General features: G+C 41.4%; 1 protein-coding gene across 1 annotated transcript in view; it reads right to left on the bottom strand.

The window, feature by feature from the left end:
* PLAGL1 (PLAG1 like zinc finger 1) overlaps window positions 1–22,820 on the bottom strand; it is a 113,565-nt gene that overhangs the window by 90,556 nt on the left and 189 nt on the right. The window lies entirely within an intron of this gene.

Consider the following 22,820-nt stretch of genomic DNA (forward strand, 5'->3'; position numbering starts at 1 on the left):
GGAGGTATCATCATGAACTCATGTTTAGCTTAATAAAGATATAGATGGGTATAGAAATAGTTACCGATGTATGTGATACACAGATTCACATTTCCTAGCTCAACCTGTTGAGAAGACCTAGATGCAATGACACTTCATAGCAAAGAGCACACCCAGCCCTCAGATCTTTGTTTCTAATACCATTCTCCAATGCAAGGAGCCAGCCCCCTTGGAGAAACTGCCAATTCTATGGCTGGGGCAGAGAATAATACGCAAGATGAACCTGGAGCATCTTGTATTGCCAGAAAGTGAGGAAGTGCTCAAAAACAAAACAATAATGTCCGTATGTCAAAGGGACACAGCACCCTACCTGAAAGAGTTCCCAATGACCAAAACCGGAACAATTTGAGCAACAAAATAATTCATGCAGTATTGAATTACAAGCCAAAGTATAAGATAACCATCTACATCAGTATGAGCTTATACTGATATAAATAAATAAATGAGGGAAAAGAGACAATTCCTGTGCAGAAGGATTCTGAATAATTTGTGTAGAGACTCTGCCCTCAAGGAGACGGAGCATAACTCCCCACTCCCTCCGTGTGTGCTGCACAGTGACTTCCTTCCACAGTGTACAGTATGGAAATGGGGAAAAGGGTAACATTGTGGCGAAGAAACCTATCAAACATGACCTCAGCCAGGTGATCAAGGTGAACATCAACAGTGATGTCATATTCGTAGCACGTACCCTTCTGCTTTACTTCTATCATCTTCTTCCCCTAACCCCAGTTAGCCACAAAAAAAAAAAATCACCAGACAAACCTAAATTGAGGGACTTTCCACAAAATACCTGACCAGGACTTGTGAAAACTATCAAGGTCATCAAAAAAAGGAAAATGTGACATACTGTCACTGCCAAGAGGTCCCTAAAGAGACACATGAGGACTGAATGTAATGTGCTATCCTGGATGGGATTATGGAACAGAAAAAGGACCTTAGGGAAAAACTAACGAAATCTGAATAAAGTATGGAGTTTAGTTAATAATAACATGCCATTATTGGCTCATTAATGGTGACAAATACACCATAGAAATGTAAGACAAAAATGGGCGACATAGGGTGCTGGGTATCTGGGAACTCTTTCCGCTACTTTTGCAACTTTTTTATAAATCTAAAACTCTCTAAAATAAAAAGTGTATAAACAAAAAATGCCTGAGCTCCACCTGAAGAGATCTGGATTCAGTCAGTCGGGGTACACCGCCATGAATAGAAGCTAACAGGAATATTAAGTAATTATGGTAATTATGGACAACAAGTAATGGACAAATCTACCTCTAAAGAATTTCTCCAGTTTATCCCAGCTCCTTATTACTCACCCAACTCAATCATTCATATATTCAATAAACATTTCCAGAAGGCCTACTATGTGCTTACTCTGTAAGGTACTGTGAATCAAAACCTAAAAAGCCACTCTTTTCCAAACAGTGGGTCACAACCATTAGTCGGTCATGAAATCAATCTAGTGGGTCACAGCCAGCATTTCTTTCCTAATGAAATGAAAGGATAAAAAGTATCAGGATTCAATTTACATAAGGTTTTGCTTTGGGAAATTATTTTGAGTATGTGTGCACTTGTCCTGGATTATGACATAAAATGCATTTCTTAATGTAGGTTAAAGTCAAAAGAACTTGAAAGCTACTGCAATAAGTTAGGTCCCTGTCCTCAAGGAGCTTAAATTTAGTGGAGGAAAGAAGACAAGTAAATCTTGGGAAAAAGATTTTTTTTCAACTGTACCATAATAAAACTATTTCCCATGATTCATACAAAAAAAATTGTATGATGCTAACCAATTTGCCAATCTTAGTTTAAGTGGTATCATTGCATATTTATAATTTATTCTACCTGTTATAGACTGATTTGGGTCTCCCCCTCCAAATTCACATGTTAAAGCCTTAACCCCAAATGAGATTGTATTTGGAAATGGGACCTTTAGGGACGTAATTAAGGTTAAATGAGGTCATAAGACCAGGGCCCTAATCTGATAGAACTGGTGTCCTTAGCAGAAGAGGAAGAGACACCGGAGCTCTCTCTCCCCGCCCACGGAGAAGAGGCCATGGGAAGATACAGTAAGAAAGCGGCCATCTACAAGCCAAGAGGAGAGGTTTCACCGGATCCCAACACTGACAGCACCTTGATCTTGGACTTCTAGCCTCCAGAACTGTGAGAAAATAAATTTCTGTTGTTTAAGCCACCCAGTGTGTGGTATTTTGTTAGGGCAGCCCTAGCAGACTCATATACTACTATACCTCCAAAAAGAATTTAAGGCAGCCAACTAGCTACTAAGATAGTCATCCAGGCTGTGAAATTTAGAAACCAGGCACTCAATTGCTGTACAAATTTTCTCTACAAATGGCCTAACAAATTTCTGACAGTATATTTTTACAGAAATCTAAACATCTATGATTTTCCAATAATTTAATTATACCCAAGCCTCTGATTTGTATACTGAGTTTATTCAGCTGTTATTTTGACTTAGAATATACACAGATTTCTAACCTCTAGATCACTTCCACAAGCACACAGCCATGCTTAAGATCAACTAGGATTTAATCCTTTGGATGCCCTGCAAACCATTGTAAGTACTGGCAAGCAGACGGAAAAATTTCTATCTAAAAGCTGAAAAAGGAACTTTTCAATATAAGATTCCCCAGTTGGACTAATTCCCCTTAGGCTTCTCAAATGCAAATCAAGCATATTCATAAAGAAGTATGGCTTAGTGGTTAAGTGCATGCGCTCCGCTACTGGCGGCCTGGGTTCGGATCCCGGGCGTGCACCGACGCACCGCTTCTCCGGCCATGCTGAGGCCGCGTCCCACATACAGCAACTAGAAAGGATGTGCAGCTATGACATACAACTATCTACTGGGGCTTTGGGGGAAAAATAAATAAATAAATAATTTTTAAAAAAAAGAAGTATTAACATTATTTTATCTGAAGTACAAAGGTCTTAAGAAGTTCAAGTATTGAGAACAAAAAGTGAAATTGCAAGTGAGAGCCTTCTTTTCGTTTCTTCCACAATTCCCAGAAAAGAGGCTAGGGAGGAAGAGAAAACAGAACAAGAGAGTAGTGGGAAGAAATAGGGGGGAAGTAGTTAATGGGCTGAATAGATAGGAGGGTGCACAAATCGCTCAAATGTGAGGGAATAAAACCCAACAGCTAAAGGACAGCTCTGATCCCCACTCCCAGCAAGCGCCAGCATCCCCTGCCCTGCGCTGAGAAGAATCGAGGGAAGTACCACATTCAGATTCTGAGCCTGTGTGATGGTTGGATTTATACAAACATAACCTCTCACTCCAATAGATGAAAGCTTCTTTACATGTTCCTCTTTTGAAATGAGGTTAGATATTTAAAACGGTCTCTTTCCTGCAAAACACTGTGCTCTGCTGGGGAAATCTTGATCACGCTAAACTTACTATTATATTATACTAATTTTCTCAGTTTCTCCATTCTCACTAACGTGCGTACAGACTCACAGATAATAAGACCCTAAAGAATGGATTTTGCCCACGGTCCCCAGTTGCCTCCGAGTATCATTCATTTTGACACGAGAATCAACAAATGCCTTACAGCATTATAAAAAAAAAAAAAGAGGACAGGAAATGTTATTAAAACTCTAAAAATGCGTGGCTGTCCCTTTGAAGTCTCAGCACCTCAAGGAATTCAACTAATGGCTCCTATGGTTCGTTATCACGTTTACTTATTAAAATTTTATGTTATAACCAAGCAGAGTTCCTTTGTGAAGTTAATTATTTAACTATATACAGTTACTGTATAAGCCATTAACTTTTCAAACGTATAACTTTTGAATACCCTATCTAAAATTAACTGTTCGTCTTATAATGTAATTTATACTAAAGTACTCTGGAATACTTATATCTTTTAAATTATATTTTTAAAAAGTCAGGTCTCTGCAGTCTCCTGATGCAAATGTTCTACCTTAATTATGGTGGCAGCTCCTAGGATAAACTCATTTGTCAAAACTCAAGCTCTATGTTGAGATTGGTTGCATTTTATTGTTTGTAAAGTATAAATCAACAGAGCTGATGAGAAAAAAAGACTCTACCAAGTGTTATGAGAATGTAGAGAACAAAAAAGAAAAAAGAAAAAAAAAGGCTTAATTTAAAAAGAAAGCCAGATCACTATTAGGAGGAAGAATTTAAAAGGGAAAAATAAAAATTCACTATTAGGTGCTAATTTTAGGGTATCATTGTAATTTGAGCTGCACCTTCTCTACAGTGAAATACATAAAAGAGAACATTCCCTGAGATCCTGATATCTGACAATAGAAGAAGAAAATCTGGATAAACCAGCTCCATTCTGGACAAAGAGCCATCGGTTTTCTTTGCCCCACTCCTGGGCTGCTGAGGGCACGCCCATCAAGTAGTCAAAGCTAGTGGATCCGACAAAGCACATGGTATATGATGCAGGCAGAACTACAGGACCATATGTGTTGTATTTTTTCCTTATTATAAAAAGACATGCTTGTTTTAGAAGTTTACAAAGAACTGGAGGACACTGAAAATAAATAAATAATAAAATAATCTCACCATCCAAATACAATCATTAGTATGCCTCCCACTTTTTCCTCTCCGTTTTTCATATTATCAAGATGATCTGAAATAGATACGGTCCTGATTCTGGTCTCAACCTGAACACAAACATCTCCCCGTAACATTCACTGGTAAACATCTGAGGAGTTTCCTGTAAATATTATTTATACAGGTTGCATAACAATCTGTTATGTAGCCATATCACAACGCAATCATTCTCCAATTATTGAACTTCTATGGTATTGTTATCAGTTTTTTAAATTTACAAAGAATGCAAGAAAGGGGCCCGCCCGGTGGCGCAAGTGGTTAAGTGCACGCACTCCGCTGCGGCGGCCCGGGGTTCGCGGGTTCGGATCCCGGACGCACACCGACGCACTGCTTGTCAGGCCGTGTGGTGGCGGCCTCCCATATAAAGTGGAGGAAGATGGGCATGGATGTTAGCCCAGGACCAGTCTTCCTCAGCAAAAAGAGGAGGATTGGCAGATGTTAGCATAGGGCTGGTCTCCTCACACACACACAAAAAAGAATGCAAGAAATACCTTTACATATAAAGCTTTTAACATATTTAAAATTACTGAGGTAAAGAAAGCCTTCCTAAGTTTGATACGAACTCCAAAAGCCATGAAAGAAAAAATTGATAAATTCGACCATATAATAAATCAAATTTTCTGCCTGACAAAAGACACCGTAAGTATAGTTAAAAGACAACAACTTGGGATGGGGACTGTGACTCATGACAAAGGGCAAATTTCCTTAATATGGAGAGAGCTTCTACAATCAGCAAGGAAAAAACCAACAGTTTAATAGAAAAACGAGCAAAGGAGATGAACAGACACAGTTCATTTAGTGAAGAATATAGAGAGACCTCTTTAATCTATTAAAAGATGCTCCTCATCATAAGAGAAATGCAAATTAAAACTATGCTGAGGGCCGGCCCTGTGGCTTGGTGGTTAAGTGCGCGCGCTGCGATGCTGGTGGCCCGGGTTCGGATCCTGGGTGCGCATTGAGGCACCACTTCTCTGTTCATCCTGAGGCCGAGTCCCGCATACAGCAACTAGAAGGATGTGCAGCTACGACATACAACTATCCACTGGGGCTTTGGGGGGAAAAATAAAATAAATAAAATCTTTAAAACTATGCTGAGATTTTTCACTCATCAGATTGGCAAAGATTCCAAGATTTTAACACAGACCGTGCTATCAAGGGTTTGGAGAAAGGTACTCGCATCCCTCATGTATTGCTGGTGGGAGTAAACTGGTACAGCCTGATGGAAGGCAACTAGGCAACGTCTATCAAAAGCATAAATATGTGGACCCTTTGGTCTCACAATTCCACCTCTAAGAATATATCCTGTAGGGGCCGGCCTGGTGGCACAAGCAGTTAAGTGCACACGCTCCACTGTGGTGGCCCAGGGTTCGCTGGTTCGGATCCCTGGCGCGCACCGACGCACTGCTTATCAAGCCATGCTGTGGCGCCGTCCCATATGAAGTAGAGGAAGGTGGGCACGGATGTTAGCCCAGAGCCAATCTCCTTCAGCAAAAAAAAGAGGAGGATTGGCATTGGATGTTAGCTCAGGGCTGATCTTCCTCACACACACACACACAAAAATATATATATATATCCTGTAGATAAACTAACACGCTATATTGTTAGGTTAGGCAATAAAGTATTAGTTATCATAGCAAAAGTCCAATAATGCAAGACATAAATTTTCATACATTCATACAATGGAATAGGATGCAGTTGATAAAAAAAGGAGGTACCTCTTTCATGGACAGACATGTAACAATCTCCAAGGTATTAGTAAGTAAAAAGGAAAAATACTGACCAATTTAGATAGCACGTTACCAGTTGTGTAAAACTAGAGTGTGGAGAGGGGGATAACACACACACACACACACACACAGGGATTTGGATGAATAATGCACAACATACCTCTGGAAAGAAACACAGGGTTTTTTACAAACACTAGTGTCTGGGGTTGGTGGCAGCAAGCAAACTTTTTCCCTATCCACCTTTTAGTGCCTTTTCAGTTGAAAAACATTTTAATGTATTCCTAGGAAAAAAAAAGTCTCATTTAAAAATAAAATGTCAATTATTTCTTTAAGATAGATATCTAAAAGATATCTACTTCCATCTAGAAATAGAATCATCCAGTCAAAGAGTCTAAACATGGTTTAGATTCTTGGCTGTGAAACTGCTTTCCCATAAGAATTATCGAATTCTATTTCTGGTAGCCATATGTGAATATCTTTCTCAGGCATTATAGGCAACACAAGATCTTTATGTTTGATAAAGCGATTAGAAAAAAATGGCATCACTTTGATTTACATATCTTGATTACTAGTCAGTTTGAGCATTTTTCACATTTTGATAGCTATTTATATTTGCTCTTTTGTGACTTACCCAGTCATGGCCTTTTCCCCTTTACTTACAGGGGTCAATGTTTTCCCTTAAATATACTATATATCAACCTTTGCTCTGTCACTTATTGCAAATTTTTTTAAACCAGTTTTTATCTGCTTTTTACTTTTTAGCTGTTTGATTGAAGTTTTAACTTATGTGGTCAAATATGGTCATAATTTCCCCTACCTAGTTCAGTTCCAAGTATTCTTTGCTTGCTACTATGTACCAGGCAATTACTAAGTCCTGGGAGTACAGAGTTGAGAGACACAGTCTATTAGGGGTGACTGACATGTGATAGGTAATTCTGATACCATATAGCAAGTGAAGATGAAGGATCATATGCTATTATGGACACACAGAGTTGGGCCACTTAACTCAGCTCAGCAGCAGAGTCCAATTTTCTAGAAGAGATGATTCTACAGATTAATTTAGAAAATAAAGGCATCAGCTAATGAACCAAGTGGGATGAGAATGCTACATGCTATGACTATGTGTCTGTCCCCCCAAAATTCATATGTTGAAGCCCTAATCCCCAATGTGATAGTATTGAGGTGGAGCCTTTGGGAGATAATTAGGTTTAGATGAGGTCATGAGAGTGGAGCCCTCCATGATGGGATTAGAGCCCTTATAAGGGATGATGAGACCAGAGCTCTTTCTGTCTGCATGCACACACCGCGGAAAGGCTATGTGAGGATATAACCATGAAGAGGGCCCTTCAAGAACCCAACCGCACTGCCACTCTGATCTTGGACTTTCAGCCTCCAGAACCATGAGAAATAAATGTTTGTTGTTTAAGCCACCCACAATGGTATTCTGCTATAACAGCGCAGACTGACTAAGACACTAGGTAAGGGTAAGACCACAAGATGTGCACAGATAAGTGAATGGCATGATATCTACAGGGAACTACCAGCTGCCTATTATCCTAAAGCCTAGAATACACAAAGAATGGTGAGAGATGATGCTAAAGAGTTACTGGAGGGTCAGTTCAGACTTGGGACCTACGCAACAGTGTAGTAATAAAACAAGTGTTTTTAGCCACTAAGTTTGCGGTAATTTGTTATGGCGGCAATAGAGAACAAATATAGACTTTGGTGCTAGAAGTGCTGTGCCATTATAATAAATACCTAAAAATATAGAATAGCCTTGGAATCAGGTGGTGGGTGGAGGCTGGAAGAATTCTGAGAAACATGATAGGAAAAAACCTAGATTGCCTTGAACAGACTATTAGTAGAAACAGAAAAAGCCTGGATTGCTTTGAACAGACTGTTAGTAGCAATATGGACATTAAAGGCACTACCAGTGAGGACTCAGAAGGAAATGAGGAGCATGTTACTAGAAATAAAGAAAGCCACACCTGAAACTGATCTACAAGTACAACACAATTTCTGACCAAGACACAAATCCCAGCTAACTTCTGTGGAGAAATTGAGAAGCTGCTCCTAAAATTCATATGGAAATTCAAGGGAACCTGAATAACCAAAACAATCTTGAAAAACACGATCAAAGTTGGAGAGCTCACCCTTCCCAATTTCAAAACTTACTATAAAGCTACAGGAATCAAGACAATGTGGTACTCGCATAAAAACAGATATAGATCAATGGAATAGAAAAGTCCAAAAATAAACCCATACATCCATGGCTACTTGATTTTTCACAAGAAGGCCAAGACAATTCAATGGTGGAAAGAATACTCTTTTCAACAAATGGATAAATAAAACATGATATATCCACACAAAGAAATATTATTTGGCAGTAAAAAGAAATGAAGTACTGATACATGCTACAACATGGATGAAATTTAAAAACATGCTATTGAAAAAAATCAGTCACAAAAGACCACATATTGTGTGATTCCATTTATATGAAATGCCCAGAATTGGCAAACAGACAGAAAGCAGGTTAGCGGCTGCCTAGGGCTGGGGGGATGGAAGGATTGGGAGTGATGACTAAGGGGGATAAGGTTTCTTTTTTGGTAACAAGGATGTTCTAGAATTGATTATGGTGACAGATGCACAACTCTGTGAACATACTAAAAGTCAGAGAACTGTACACTTTAAATGAGTGAATTGTATGGTATATGAATTATATATAAGGTTTTTTTTTGTTTTTGGTGAGGAAATTTCACCCTGATCTAACATCTGTGCCAGTCTTCCTCTATTTTGTATGTGGGTCACAACCACAGCATGGCTGACGAGTGGTGTAGGTCCACACCCGGGATCCAAACCTGTGAACCCAGGCTGCCGAAGCAGAGCACACCAAACTTAAATCACTATGCCACAGGGCCGGCCCCAAGTTTTTTTGTTTTTTTTTTTAAACAAGAAAACCACACCAAGGCACAGTACAATCAAATTGCTGGAAACCAGTGACAAAGACAAAAATTTCAAAAGCAGCTGGAAGAAAGGGAAAAGACATAAAATGAAAGATAAACCACAAATTTGGAGATAAGCTCATTACCCCAGAATTATAACTACTATAAACAAACAAGAGAGAGAAACGACCCAAAAGAACACTGGGCAAAACGTATAAATAGGCACTTCACTGAAGAATAAAACAAAATAGTCATGAAACAAAAGATGGCTGACCTCATAGTAATCAGATAATGTAATTTTAAAATATCAGATACCATTTCAAACCCCAAAATTAAAAAGTCTGACAAGAACAATTATACTTCTGATGGGCGTATCAAGAAAAAGCATAACCACTTTGACCAACAATTTATAATATTCAATGAATACAGTGGGGTATATACAAATATCCCAGAAAGGCCATTCCTAGGCATAAATTCTAGAAAAACTTGTGTAAATGTATGCCAAGATATAAGTACAAGAATGTTCATAGCAAATGTTTATAGTAGCAAAAGCTTCAAAAGGCCATCCATAGGAAAGTGAACGAGTTATGGCATATAATGACATTCTTTATGCCAATAAAAATGGATGTTATAGTTAGGTTCAAAGAAGCAAGCCTCCAGATAACTTATATCATATAATTCTACTCATAGAGTTCAACAATATGCAAAATTAAATATTCACAAATATTAGGTAAATCTATGAAGAAAGTAAAGGAATGATATCAAAATCTACATAGTGATAACAAAGGGAATGAGGAGGGAAAGATCTATTTCCAAAATAGAACATTATAATTTTTGTATCTAGTCAATATCTCATTAAAAACAATTTCTAAAAAGAAAATAAAAGCTAAGAGGAGGTGATGAAGTAGGGGACACCTAACCTTGAAAAGTCTTTAAAATGCTTGGGTGGGAAGAGGAGAGAGAGAAGATGGTAGGTAGAAGGGGATGAGGGTCAAGAGAAGGCTTGGCTTTGTTTTTTTCCAGAATAGGAAATGGTTCAGCAAACACATGGGCTAAGGGGTAAAAACCAATAGAGATTTAGAGATTAGTAGGTTAAGGGTGATAGTAGGAATAGTAGAAACTAACATTCACTGGAGCGTGTGCCAGATACGGTTCCAAGCCCTTCACCTGCCTCAACTCATGGTATGCTCACAACACTCTAAGGGAAACTCGATTACTGGTCCCATTTTCCAGATGGAAAAACTGAGGCACACAGAAGTTAAGCAACACGCCCATGGTCACATGCTTAGAAAGTACGAAACCATATTCCAACCCAGCAGGCTCCAGCCCCAAAGCCAGGGTTTTTTATCCTCTGTGCTGCTAGCCTCTGATTATGAGGGAGAGGGTGTAAGTGAGAGAGCCAAGTCCTGGCGGAGAGAAGAAAGGTCTTAACTAGGAAAGATACCTCTGAGGCTGGAGAAGGGGAGGGTAAGGGGCTGGGGTGGGGGAGAATGAATGGGAAGGAAGCAGTTCACAATTGAGAGCTTCCATTTTTTCTTTTTTTTAATGAGGTAGGAGGTCAGGTTGTTTGCTGAGAATAAGTGGGGCGCAGGCTGTGGGGAACGAAAAATATTTATGTATTTGGTAATAAGAGCTGAGTGGAAGCGAGACCCACTAAGGGAACAAGAGGTTCACATTGCCCATGACATAACTATTCCAGGACATACACTCACTGTGTGACACGCTAGGGCCAACCTCCCACACTGATTATTAGTTTCTTCCTCTCTTTTCTTCTCTTGACCTCAACTGGTTGAACTCAAGTAAATTAAATATGCCCATAACGCAATCCCATTGTAAGGTCTATGATACCGGCAACCACAGCTTGCTCAACCTTCCTGCCCTTCTCAAGGAAATTTTATCTTTTGTAGGTTCTCCTGTCTTCTGAGGAGAGAAAAACATCTCTCCCCTCTTTGAAGGCTAGCCACCTTCTACATTTCTGTCTCCATAATTAGATTATAAACCTATTCTAGAAAATAAGTTCATGCCTCGCAAGGAATAAACATAGAATATTTAAATATATCTCTGTCCTGGCCATCTCAATCATTGAGATGCTACACATATCTCAAATAAATTACAATTTAGAAAAGTCGATTTTTTTCTTAAGTGCTTCCAATAATGTATTTTTACATAGACTTAAAACTCTTAAAGTCTCTTTACACAGTTCATTTTTTCAGCAACAAGCTCTTATCTTTCCAGAGTATCAGACCAATCCAAATTATCACAAATTTCAAATTAATGCCATTTTCCTATAGTCTATGAAAAACCCCAATTTAGGGAACTGTATCTGTTACTCTTTTATTACCAATAATACCTTCAGGCAAAATCCACTGACAAACACTTAGAAATTAAATGAAAAAAAATGAAATATTTAATTAGTTTTAAAATGTTACTATGTAATATTTAACAACTTATATTAAAGTCTAATTAGCTGCAGACTTTATCATAATCAGCTAATGTATACAACATTGCCTCAATGAGGTACTTTATTTCCCCAAATTTCTCTATATACAATGCAATTAAATTACAAAATAAATATATTTCAAAAAAATAACGAAACCATTCAATACAGGAAACCGCAATAAGCAAAAGTACAGGACACAGGGAAGCCAGTAACTGCAATGCGTGTGTGTTTAATGAAAAAAATCCGCTCAAGCATATATTCAGGGGCCAAATAACTTCTAGTACTTTCATCACACAAATTCTACTTTATTGCTATGAACCCTTTAAGTAAACAACACACACACTCAAATGATAGCTAAGGACAATTATATACCTCTATTTTTGTCACAAATAGTATCTTACCTGATGTCCTTTAAACCAATATGTTTCAAATGTTTTTGACCACAACCAACAGTAAGGAAAAAATTGCATGTTGCAACCTAATACAAACCTATATTCATGGAATTAAAGTTTTTACATAGTAACATTTGCCTTACTAATAGTGATGCACTCTAAGATTTTCTTATTCTTTTTTTAAAATGTTGGTTTCGTTCTACCAAATTAAAACTCAAGATTTGGGAAAAAATACTGCTCTGGTGCCTTAATTTTACTCACACATTATTTTTAATAATATGATCCTACGTTGCTATTCAGAAGTTGAATATGGGGGCCGGCCCAGTGGCGCAAGCGGTTAAGTGCGCGCGCTCCGCTGCGGCGGCCCGGGGTTCGCTGGTTCGGATCCGGGGCGCGCACCGACGCACTGCTTGGCAGGCCATGCTGTGGCGGCGTCCCATATAAAGTGGAGGAAGATGCACAGATGTTAGCCCAGGGCCGTCTTCCTCAGCAAAAAAAGAAGAGGAGGATTGGCGGATGTTAGCACAGGGCTGATCTCCTCACAAAAAAAAAAAAAAAAAAAGAAGTTGAATATGATTTGCCCTAGGATTGGAAAATGGTGTCACTGACTCTCATGGACAGTGTCTCTCTCTGCATCCACATAGGTGGAAAAGAGTAGACCACCACAGAGAGAAGGGCAAAGAAAAAGCAGACAGAACCACCCTGCTGATATCCAACCAGGGTCCTCTGAAATTATGTGAGGCAGCATGGTGTCGATGACAGGACACTGAATTTAGAGTCAAGTCCCAATTCTACCACGTTGGGCATGACACTTTGTACAGAGATTTAATTTTTCATCTGTAACGAATAACATGGGACAGAGACTCAGTCTCTCTTTTTTTTTTTTTTTTGAGGAAGATAGGCACTGAGCTAACATCTGTTGCCAATCCTCCTCTTTTTGCTGAGGAAGACTGGCCCTGAGCTAACATCCATGCCCATCTTCCTCTACTTTATATGTGGGACGCCTGCCACAGCATGGCTTGATAAGCAGTGCATATGTCCGCACCCAGGATCTGAACCCGCGAACCCTGGGCCACCAAAACAGAGTGCAAGAACTTAACCACTACGCCACCAGGCCAGCCCGAGACTCAGTCTCTTATGCACTACTCTATCCCCAGACTCTAGGGCAGTGCTTGGCGTGCAGTAGAAGTTCAATAGATATTGTTAAACGAAGGAACAGATGAATCAATATCGTGTTCATATGGCTGCAAGCAGGATGGCATCCAAATGCTTGATTTTGTTTTTAAATTCAGTCTGAAATCATTGGAGACCCAATATGCTGGCAGCGTCACACTACTCAGTGACTAAGTGCTTTCCTCCTTTTTTCCAAGAAAAAATGGGAGGGGGAAGACTTTCTGTATATTTCCTTTTCTCACAATTGGTCCTCATGAAAGGAAAGCAAACGTGTACCCTTCTCTCCACATCCAGCATAGATGCAACCCTGGTCCCCTCTTAAACCACAAACGTAAAACATGATCCACTCATTGAAGAGAGTCACAGAATGAAAGTACAAGTCACATACTCAATTTTTCATATTAACATCAATACCGGTAAATGTTTTGATAAACAAGGATGAAATTTTTTATTTTAACTGATGCTCAATCATACTGAATTATCCTTATTACCTATAACCTCACATTGCCAAAATAAATGAATTAGTTATTTATTCCATTTGTCATTAATTCTTGAGTGGTTCTTTCCGGTACGATAATCATGCCAGCCTCAATGAGGAATGCAAGAGATTTCAGTCCTTGTAACCTTAACATGATTTATCAGGAAAATGTCTACTGACTATGCAAAATATTATCTAAGTATGATAAATAATATAGACAATAAGTCCTTAAGATGTTTGGATAAAAAGAAATATTTATCTTCATAAAGAAACTTATCACCTAGAATTCTAGGCTTCAGGGACGGTAAATACAAGCAAACGATCAGCCATTTTTCTCATCCTCTGGTACCTGTGTGAGGCCAGTTACTGATCATGGTATTCTTGGCCAGTGAACATAGATATGAACTCAGAATCCTTCTCAACACATCCCTCTAGGCAGCCACAAGCAAACACGATGAAACTCATTTGTCATCTCTGGGTTCAAGCCTCTTTAAGGGGTTGGAGAAAAGTCTTTGCTTACACTAACTATCACATGAATCCTGTCCAGGTTTACACCAAAAAGAACACCTTCAACTCCAAAACCCATTAGGGAAGAGGTATTCATTTCTCTGTGTGGTCTAACAAAATGATACTATTTAACTTGAGGTTTTAAATTACTTATGTTGGGCCGGCCCTGTGGCTTAGCTGTTAAGTGAGAGCGCTCTGCTGCTGGCAGCCCAGGTTCGGATCCCGGGCGTGCACCGACACACCGCTTCTCCGGCCATGCTGAGGCCACGTCCCACATACAGCAACTAGAAGGATGTGCAGCTATGACATACAACTATCTACTGGGGCTTTGGGGGAAAAATAAATAAATAAAATTATAAAAATAAATAAATAAATTACTTATGTCAAACAGTGATTGTTTTCTACAAAATCCAATAAAGTAAGACACTTGATGATCACGCAGGCTCATTCTGTAACAAATCCCACACACGAAATTATAAAAATTAATATATGTTCACTGCAAACAATACAAAAGCACCTAAAGTAAAAATTGGAAGTTTACCAGCCCCTTTAACAGTCTTTCCCCAGAGGTAGCCATGATTAAGTCTGGCGAACGTCCTTCCAAAGTTCCTTTATACATATACAAGAAAAGTGTGTGTGTGTGTGTGTGTGTGTGTGTGTGTGTGTATTCATGTGTGAGTTACACTAGAGCTATTTTCTTTACAAAAATATTTCTAGCAAATTTTAAATTTGTAAATGAAATGCAGTATTTAAATAATAGATGAACAATAATGCAAAGTTTAATGTCATTTTACTTTGTTTTAATGCCATTTTATTTTGTATCTCACTACTCAGTGTTCAAAATAAAACATGGGAAAAATGCATCAACCTAGCACTTTTGCAATGTGAATCGTTATACTGAAAAATTCCTCCCAAATTGGGTTGAAGCTCAAAAAATGGAACTTCCTATTGAAAAACATCCTTGACATATGGCGGTACTACATATATTGAAAAAGAAATGTCTAATTCTTTTTATACAAGAAATATGCAAGATGAGAAATGAGGATGGAGAGGCCACCCCTAGATATTCACATCCATAGATATTCATGAAAATACGCCCGCCCTGAAACACAGGGTGCTCAGCAGAGAAGGAACTCGCCGAGTCCTTAGTTGAACACTTTCAGTTTACATATAAGGAAGCAGACTCAAAGGTCACAGAGCCGAGAAGAGGCAGAACCACAAGCCACCGTCTCCTGCTATGCTTGTTATAAAAAACCACGCTGCCTTGGCGCTCTTGAACGTGAGGAGTTGTATTATACAAATGAAGTTTTGTATAGTTTAAACACTTGCCTTTGTCCTCAAATCTCACTCCTTAGTATCCTGGATGACTTGATCCCAGGACCCACCCCCACCCCCACCCCGCTACCCTCAAGCCTGCGATTCCTTCTTGCTCCAGGCTGGATTCTAGTGTCTTCCATCAAGGAGCCTCCTGCTGGTGCATCTCCACTCTGTACAGAGCCCTGCCCTTCCATCCATCCTTCACAAAGTCCTGAGGCTTGAAAAACGCAAATGTGTACGTGCTCATCTCCAGATGAGAAGCCAGAGTTATCAGAGAGATAAATCATAAGTACAGGTGTCTTTAGGAAAGCCAAAGGTACATTTCCATTATTAATGAGAAGGGGGCCTGGGAGAAAGAATCTGATCCCCACAAATGATTATATAGCCAATGTTTCGATTTGAGAGCCACATTTCACAGAGATAGATTCATGTTCAAATTACATGGCGGCCCGATAATGTGGGCTAAAATTGAACCTTTGAAAGCTCATATAATTGTGGCACTCTTCCTTTTGAAAGCAGATACACCCTTTTTCATAATGATATCGTGTCAGAAGCTCAAAACAGATAAAAATACAACAGATGAGTTGAAGCAGCAGCATGGTAAAAGACTCTTCACTTTGCTTTTCCCTTATCCCATCTCCCCACCCATACCCACCTTTGGGCATCCCTGGGGAACCGCAGAGTCACAGAGAACCAGTTTGAGAACCACTACTTTATGTATTTTGACCCATTCACTTTTTTTTTTTTGAGGAAGATCAGCCCTGAGCTAACATCTGCTGCCAATCCTCCTCTTTTTTGCTGAGGAAGATAGGCCCTGGGCTAACATCCATGCCCCTCTTCCTCTACTTTATATGGGATGCCACTACAGCATGGTTTCATAAACGGTGCGTAGGTCCGCGCTTGGGATCCGAACCTGCAAACCCCAGGCCTTGGAAGTGGAGCACGCGAACTTAACCACTACGCCACCGGGCCGGCTCCACACATTCACCTTTATTACGTAATGTCAACACCTATATAAAGACAGGGTGAATGACGCGTAAAACATTGTAAACTGATAATGGAAAGTGTTCTATTTATCTCATTGCTAAAATCTATATGCTCTTATTTTTCCCAAACATGAACTATTTATAAATACTTTGTTCTATATTGGATAATACATACATTAAAAATCATTTTTCTTCTGAACATAGACACCTCTGTCCCCAGCCGACGGCTGTTCATCAGTGGCAGGAGGGCGAATGCCTTAGCACCAGTTTTTCAGGCATGCTGCCTACAGTGCTCCAGAGAACTGCACCCTTTCCTGCCCCGAGCGCTATCTCCCAAAGAACCCCCTAAATTCCAAACCTTCCAGCTGCTAAAAGACACCAGACTCTCTTTGATCCTCCTCCAAAAATGGCACAAAAATTAGCTTCATCAGCTCACGCTTTTAGCCCTTCTCCCACCCAGCACAGTCTAGGTGATTGGGCCCGGGGGTAAGGGGTTGTTGAGAAGTGGTGGTGCCCAATTCCATCCCAACCCATCCCCTCCTCTCCACTCCCCTCCATTTCTCTTACCTCTAGACTCTTCTTCTCTCTTCCTTCAGCCCAAAGTCCTCAGGGTCATGGACTCATAAAAATTAATGCCCGAAGGAACCTATTATCAGCGCTCTGTACCTTCTGCCAGATGTCCATCCAAGGACATGGATTGGACATGGATTGGTCTGACATTAGGCTGAACCAATATTTGATTATCTCCCATAAGAGTGCCTCCAAATTCACACCCCTATACTGAAGCTAAAATTGGTGTAGTTGCCAAACTAGGACTCCAAAGTAAATTTGCATGCACTAGAATTTCTCCTAAGAGAAATGACCTCCAATTTCGGAGACATTATCATAACTAAATAAATCAAAATCATGAATATCTGACACGTGGTGGACAAATAACAAGCAAAGGCTAGTGGTGATCTGGGAGTCCAGATAACGGAGACTTGAAGAGAAGCATTTAATCTGTCAGTGCATCTCTCCCACTGCAAGGGAGAGCCTGGCCTGTCTGCCAACAAGGACGGCCTTGTTCATTGACAGGTAAAGGGCAGATCATAGGCTTCCACAGCTTTGTGACACTATCACTGATGATCAATCAACTCCTTTGCTCTCTTTTCTCAACAAGTAGCCTTTCAGCCTTTAATTGGTTTCCCCTGCCATGATGAAACTGATACTGCCTCAATACAAGGTTGACATAAGGGAAGCCATATTGTAGAAAAGAAACCATATGGTAGCTTTGAATGACCTCTGATTAACTGACATGCTCTGTGTACTAAATGGCCCCGCCCAGGTGCAATAACTTTGTTCTTTTGAGACCCTTAGGAATGTGATGACCCCTAGGCAGAGAGTCTATGCTGACAGCCATCATCAAAGACAACTGAAAGATCAGGGTAGCCAACTGAAAGATCAGAGTATAGGGCGTTGCTCCGGTCTCTGATGCATATCCAGTAAAAGAAAGACTATCAAGAACTAAGACAAGATGTCTGCCTCCACCCAGAGATCAGCTGGATGCCCCACCCTGAGAGTAGATGCCTTCCCCACCCGGAGACCAGCCCCCTATATAACTGGCCAGTAGTCTTTGTTCTGTAAGATGCTTCTTTCTGACATGAGTTGGCCATCTTCCCTCTTGCTAGCAAGCTGTAATAAATAGTCCTTTCTCTCTCACCTCCTTGCCTCTTGACTACTGGCACGTCTTGCAGCGGGTAGATGACACCTCTCCTTGGGCAGTAACAAAAATGCCTACACCTCTAGTGAAAAAATAAATGGGCCTGCGAGGCACTTTCATCTTTCAAATGTAAATTAATAATCTGAAAATGGGACATGATAGACAGATTCTTGAGTTTACTGACTGTGACTCAGACCCACACATCCTGCTAAGGTTCATCCAACGTCTGGGCAGGACTCAAGGCCCTTTGTGTCCTATATCAAAGGTCCCAATCAAAGTCCTCTCCAGCTGCCTCCCCTCCAGGCCCCTTTCCTGGAGACCCTGTGGCTTCCTGATTTGCAACCCCCTTTCCCAATAATAAGGAAGAATCATGAATACTTTAATAAATGCTATTCATGGCCCCAACTCGAACTTTCCCAGGTATTTTTGATATATTTAGCAAATGTATTCAACACATAGATACTACCCATCATAACCACTCACTCAATCATCCCTCAAGCCTTGTCAATTTCAGGGAGCCTGGCTGCCTGGCCGGGGAAGCTTTGCTTTGCCACTAATATCCTCCCATCCCGAAGGCTGCCCAGCAAGTCAAACTGCTTTCCTCTTCTGGGATTCCTGGAGCGGTCCTGGGGCATCAGCCTCAAGATCCTGGTTATTTCTACCTTTACTCTTTCATCTCTTTATCCCTAATGCCACCCACTGTTCCTGCATCCTCAGGTGACCAGGATTTGAAAGGCCATTCTTGCCCCTGCAGCAAGGGCATGTCCCCTCTCTTCCTCCAAGAAGCTTTCTGAAACCTTTTGAGAGCCTTCTGATCGCTTCCTTTCAGGAGACTGTGCCACACCCATTTAGCACTTATATTCATTGCACCCTAGGCTAAATGTTGACTTTCTACTTTCCAGTATCCCGTATAGCACCCAACACTATCCTGGGCACGTACATTTTTTTGATTGCTAGATTGAGATGGCTAAAAATGCTGAATTGAGAGATATGAAACTGGGGGCCATCTGCATCTAAAAGTAGAAAAGTGATTTATGAAAATTAAGGGCGCTCCTTCATAAGAAAAAACAAATGAACGCTGGGGGCTACTCTCAAAAACATTCTTCCTTTACACTTTTCTGTGTCCTTGTTTCACAATGAAGAGATTCTTGATCATACTTTTCCATTACAAATTAACATTCTAATTAAAATCTGACCCACATCCATAAGCTCTCTGTACAGAGCCATGACCCCCTCCCCCATCTCTGCAGGGACCAGACATATGTGAAAGGGGATATGCAAGGAAATATGATTTCTGCACCAGAAACACCAGCTGCAGATGAAAACTGTTAAGTCGCTGAGCAATAAAGCTGACTATTTTTCTAGTAATATTACAACACATTACTGGAAGTTGGAGAGAGGGGTTCCCCCTTTTAAAGCTCTTCCTTATGGCTTTCTCACTGTCTCTCCCCTAGACCAAGAATTGACTCCCACCCCTAAACCTCAGAAAGAAAAACGTAATTTTCATAGAAATCAACAATGAGAAGTGGAGAGTCACTAGGTGATGGTGTGAGTGGGAGAGTTGTAACAGACACATGATTACAGCCCTCGTCCCTTTCAACTCCAGGGAGAGCCGATCTCAGCCATCACAGAACCAGCAACAGCGTGGAGCTGGAGAAATGCACAGGACTCAATTCCAAAAGACACAGAGTTACCCATTAGCTACACGACTTGAGCAAGTCAGCCTTTCCCAATTCCAGTTTCTTCCACTGGAAAAAGACAGTGCTATTTGCCCAGTTTACCAGTGCTTCCACTAGGATCAAGTAAGGTGAGCTAACAAGAGCAGAGGGCCCCCCGACTGAGGCTTGATTGCTGCCAGGTGCCTCCTAAGCATCATAGCTGTTAATCCTCGCAAGTCTCCTGTAGATCAGATTATTATCCTCATATTACGCGTGAGGAGACACAGCTAGTTACAGCCCCTGCCCAAGGTCACCAATTAGTAAGTTATTCAAACTCAGGGCTATTGACCCCATGCTTTAACTACCACATTATATTGTCTCCCTCTATGTGTTGAAATAACTTTGAAAACTAAGAGTCTATACACGTTTAATCAAAATGTGTAAGACAATAGATCCCCCAGGAAGCTGGCAGCCATGTTTGATTCACCCATTTCTCTTTCACTCTCCCTTCCCAGTAAGTGGTTACTTCTGTGCCTTTCCACCATCAATTTTATCAAACGCCCTCCGCCCCATCTCCCTCTTCTAGTTATCTTTATTCCTCTTACAGTTTTCCTTTTGTACCTCTCTCCAGTATTAAGCTTTCCTAAGTAACATAATGAGAACCACCAAAAAAAAAGCAGAACTTTTAAAAGTGCATGTAATTAAAAGACTTTATCCGAATATTATTTTTAAGCAGAACTAAATATTTAATAAGCACGCAGGACATATTTAAAATGTTTCTTTTTGTTTAACAACTACTTTCTTGGATTAACTTGAGACATAGCTGAGACTTTTACAAAGATAAAATGACAGAAAGCTTAGTAAATTTTTAAAGACTCATCGTGAAACCAAAAGTCATATTTCTACTTTAGATTGTCAGCATATGATTACGCCAGAATTTTATCAGACTGAAAAATAAGAACACAGATTTGACTACACAAATCCTAAATTCTCCAAGCTTTTACAGAAGGGTGCTGTTTACTCAGGTCCAATGTTGCCTCTTACTGATGCCCTTCCCCCGTGGCCAATGGAGCTGCTCTTTCCTCTGGGCCACATGGCTCTTTGTTCATTTTATACCTTTATTATCATCGTAACCGGGTTATATTGTGGCCTGTTTTCACATCAGTCTCCTCCACTAGACAGAGATGACTAGGGCAAAAAACATTTTTTTTTTCATCTTTGTATTTCAAGAACGCCCGGTACATCAAGATCCTCTACGCAGATCTGTTGAATAATGGAACAACAATTCACATTTAGCAGGAAAACATGCAGTACTCCAGACAGACTGGGGTTACCACAGGGCAGGACACATTGATGATTACTGGCTCTTAATTTGCCTACATGAAAATAATCTAAAGCCTCTGGTTTCTGAGAAGAGGAAATATACATGGTGCATTTCTTCAAACCATTATCCACAGATGTGGCCGGCTGGAGTTTGCTTGCTTTTCATCCAGATGACACGGATTTTCTGACTTACAGTTGATACCAACACTGTTATGGATCTAATCACCTGAAAACAAACCCTTCCTTCCTTCTCTGGCAAGATTATTCTTCCACTCGCCCTCACTTAGGCCAAACATCACTTGCAGAACCAATGCACTGCATCCCCTCGTTGCCACTGCCCCAGAATCCTGTATCATTGTTCCAATTTCTCCCTTTTCAAAACACTTCCACACATCGTATACCATCTTATCTTTCTAACAAATTCTTAGGGGCCACTTTGCAGATGAGGAAACACAGTGCTTAAATTTGTTCAATGCCACACGGAGTAGAACCCAGCTCTTGCACCTCCTGATTCCTACCAGGCGCCCCCAGCAAAATCCCCGGAGAAACTTGCACACAAATGCCCAGGCCAGGGCTTCAGCCCCATGGACCTCTGAGTCCGGACCTTCGGGGTGGGCCCAACAGATGAACTTTGAAAAGCTCTCGAGGTGCTGGGCGGCTCCTCAAGTTAAGCAGCCCCCCACCACACATCTTCATCTTGTATTGTCATTGTGCAGTCCCTGAACACTTCGGGGTTATTTCTGCTTTCATTCGAAGTGGCCAAACAGACGCTCAATACCACGACTCGGAAGTAACTGCAATAGCTGTCACTTATTTTTCTCAAAAGAACGAGGGGCATCTGCGGACCTCTTTACGCTCGGTGAACGGAACCAGCCCCTGGGGGTCGCTTTCCCTGGGCGAAGCACCCCCCCCAACACACACACACACACACACACACACACACACACACACTCACACTCTGAAGCTCGGGCGCTTTCGCTGACGCAAAACAACCCAGCTGCGCACCTGCAAAAGCTACCGCGACTGCCACCCGCCACCCACCCAGGAGTCCCGCCCCATCATTCTTCTCTGCGCGTCCTCTAGGGTCCTGGGGGCTCCACGGCCCCCGGTCCCTTTTCTCCCGAAGTCTGTGGGGACTTCCCCCACCGCCACTCGGTCTCTCAAGGGACGGGCTACACTTGAACTTGAGATTCTCACGTTTGGGGTGGTTCAGAAATTATTAGCCCGTGGGAGACGCCGACATCCCCGCCCCCTCCGCCCCCCAGCCTGTGTGCACACAGCACGTGGATCAGGCAAAACACGCCCCCGGCCGGGGCCGCGGGGCGGGCGGTGGGTGGCAGCGCCTCGGCCCGTCGTCACCGTCACCGTCGCCGCCCCGCCCCGCCGCGCGCAGGAGCCGGAGCGCGGACCGGGGAGAAAGGGGAAGCGCGCCCGAGCGCACAAAGGCGGCCCGCCCCCGGCCCGCGCGCCCCGGCCCGGCCCCCGGCCCCCGGGCCCCAGCCTCGGGTCCCGCCGCGCCCCGGCCCGGCCCGGCCCGGCCCC

The sequence above is a fragment of the Ceratotherium simum genome, chromosome 38 (assembly GCF_057802395.1).
Source record: "Ceratotherium simum simum isolate JZ-2026a chromosome 38, ASM5780239v1, whole genome shotgun sequence".
NCBI lineage: Eukaryota > Metazoa > Chordata > Mammalia > Perissodactyla > Rhinocerotidae > Ceratotherium > Ceratotherium simum.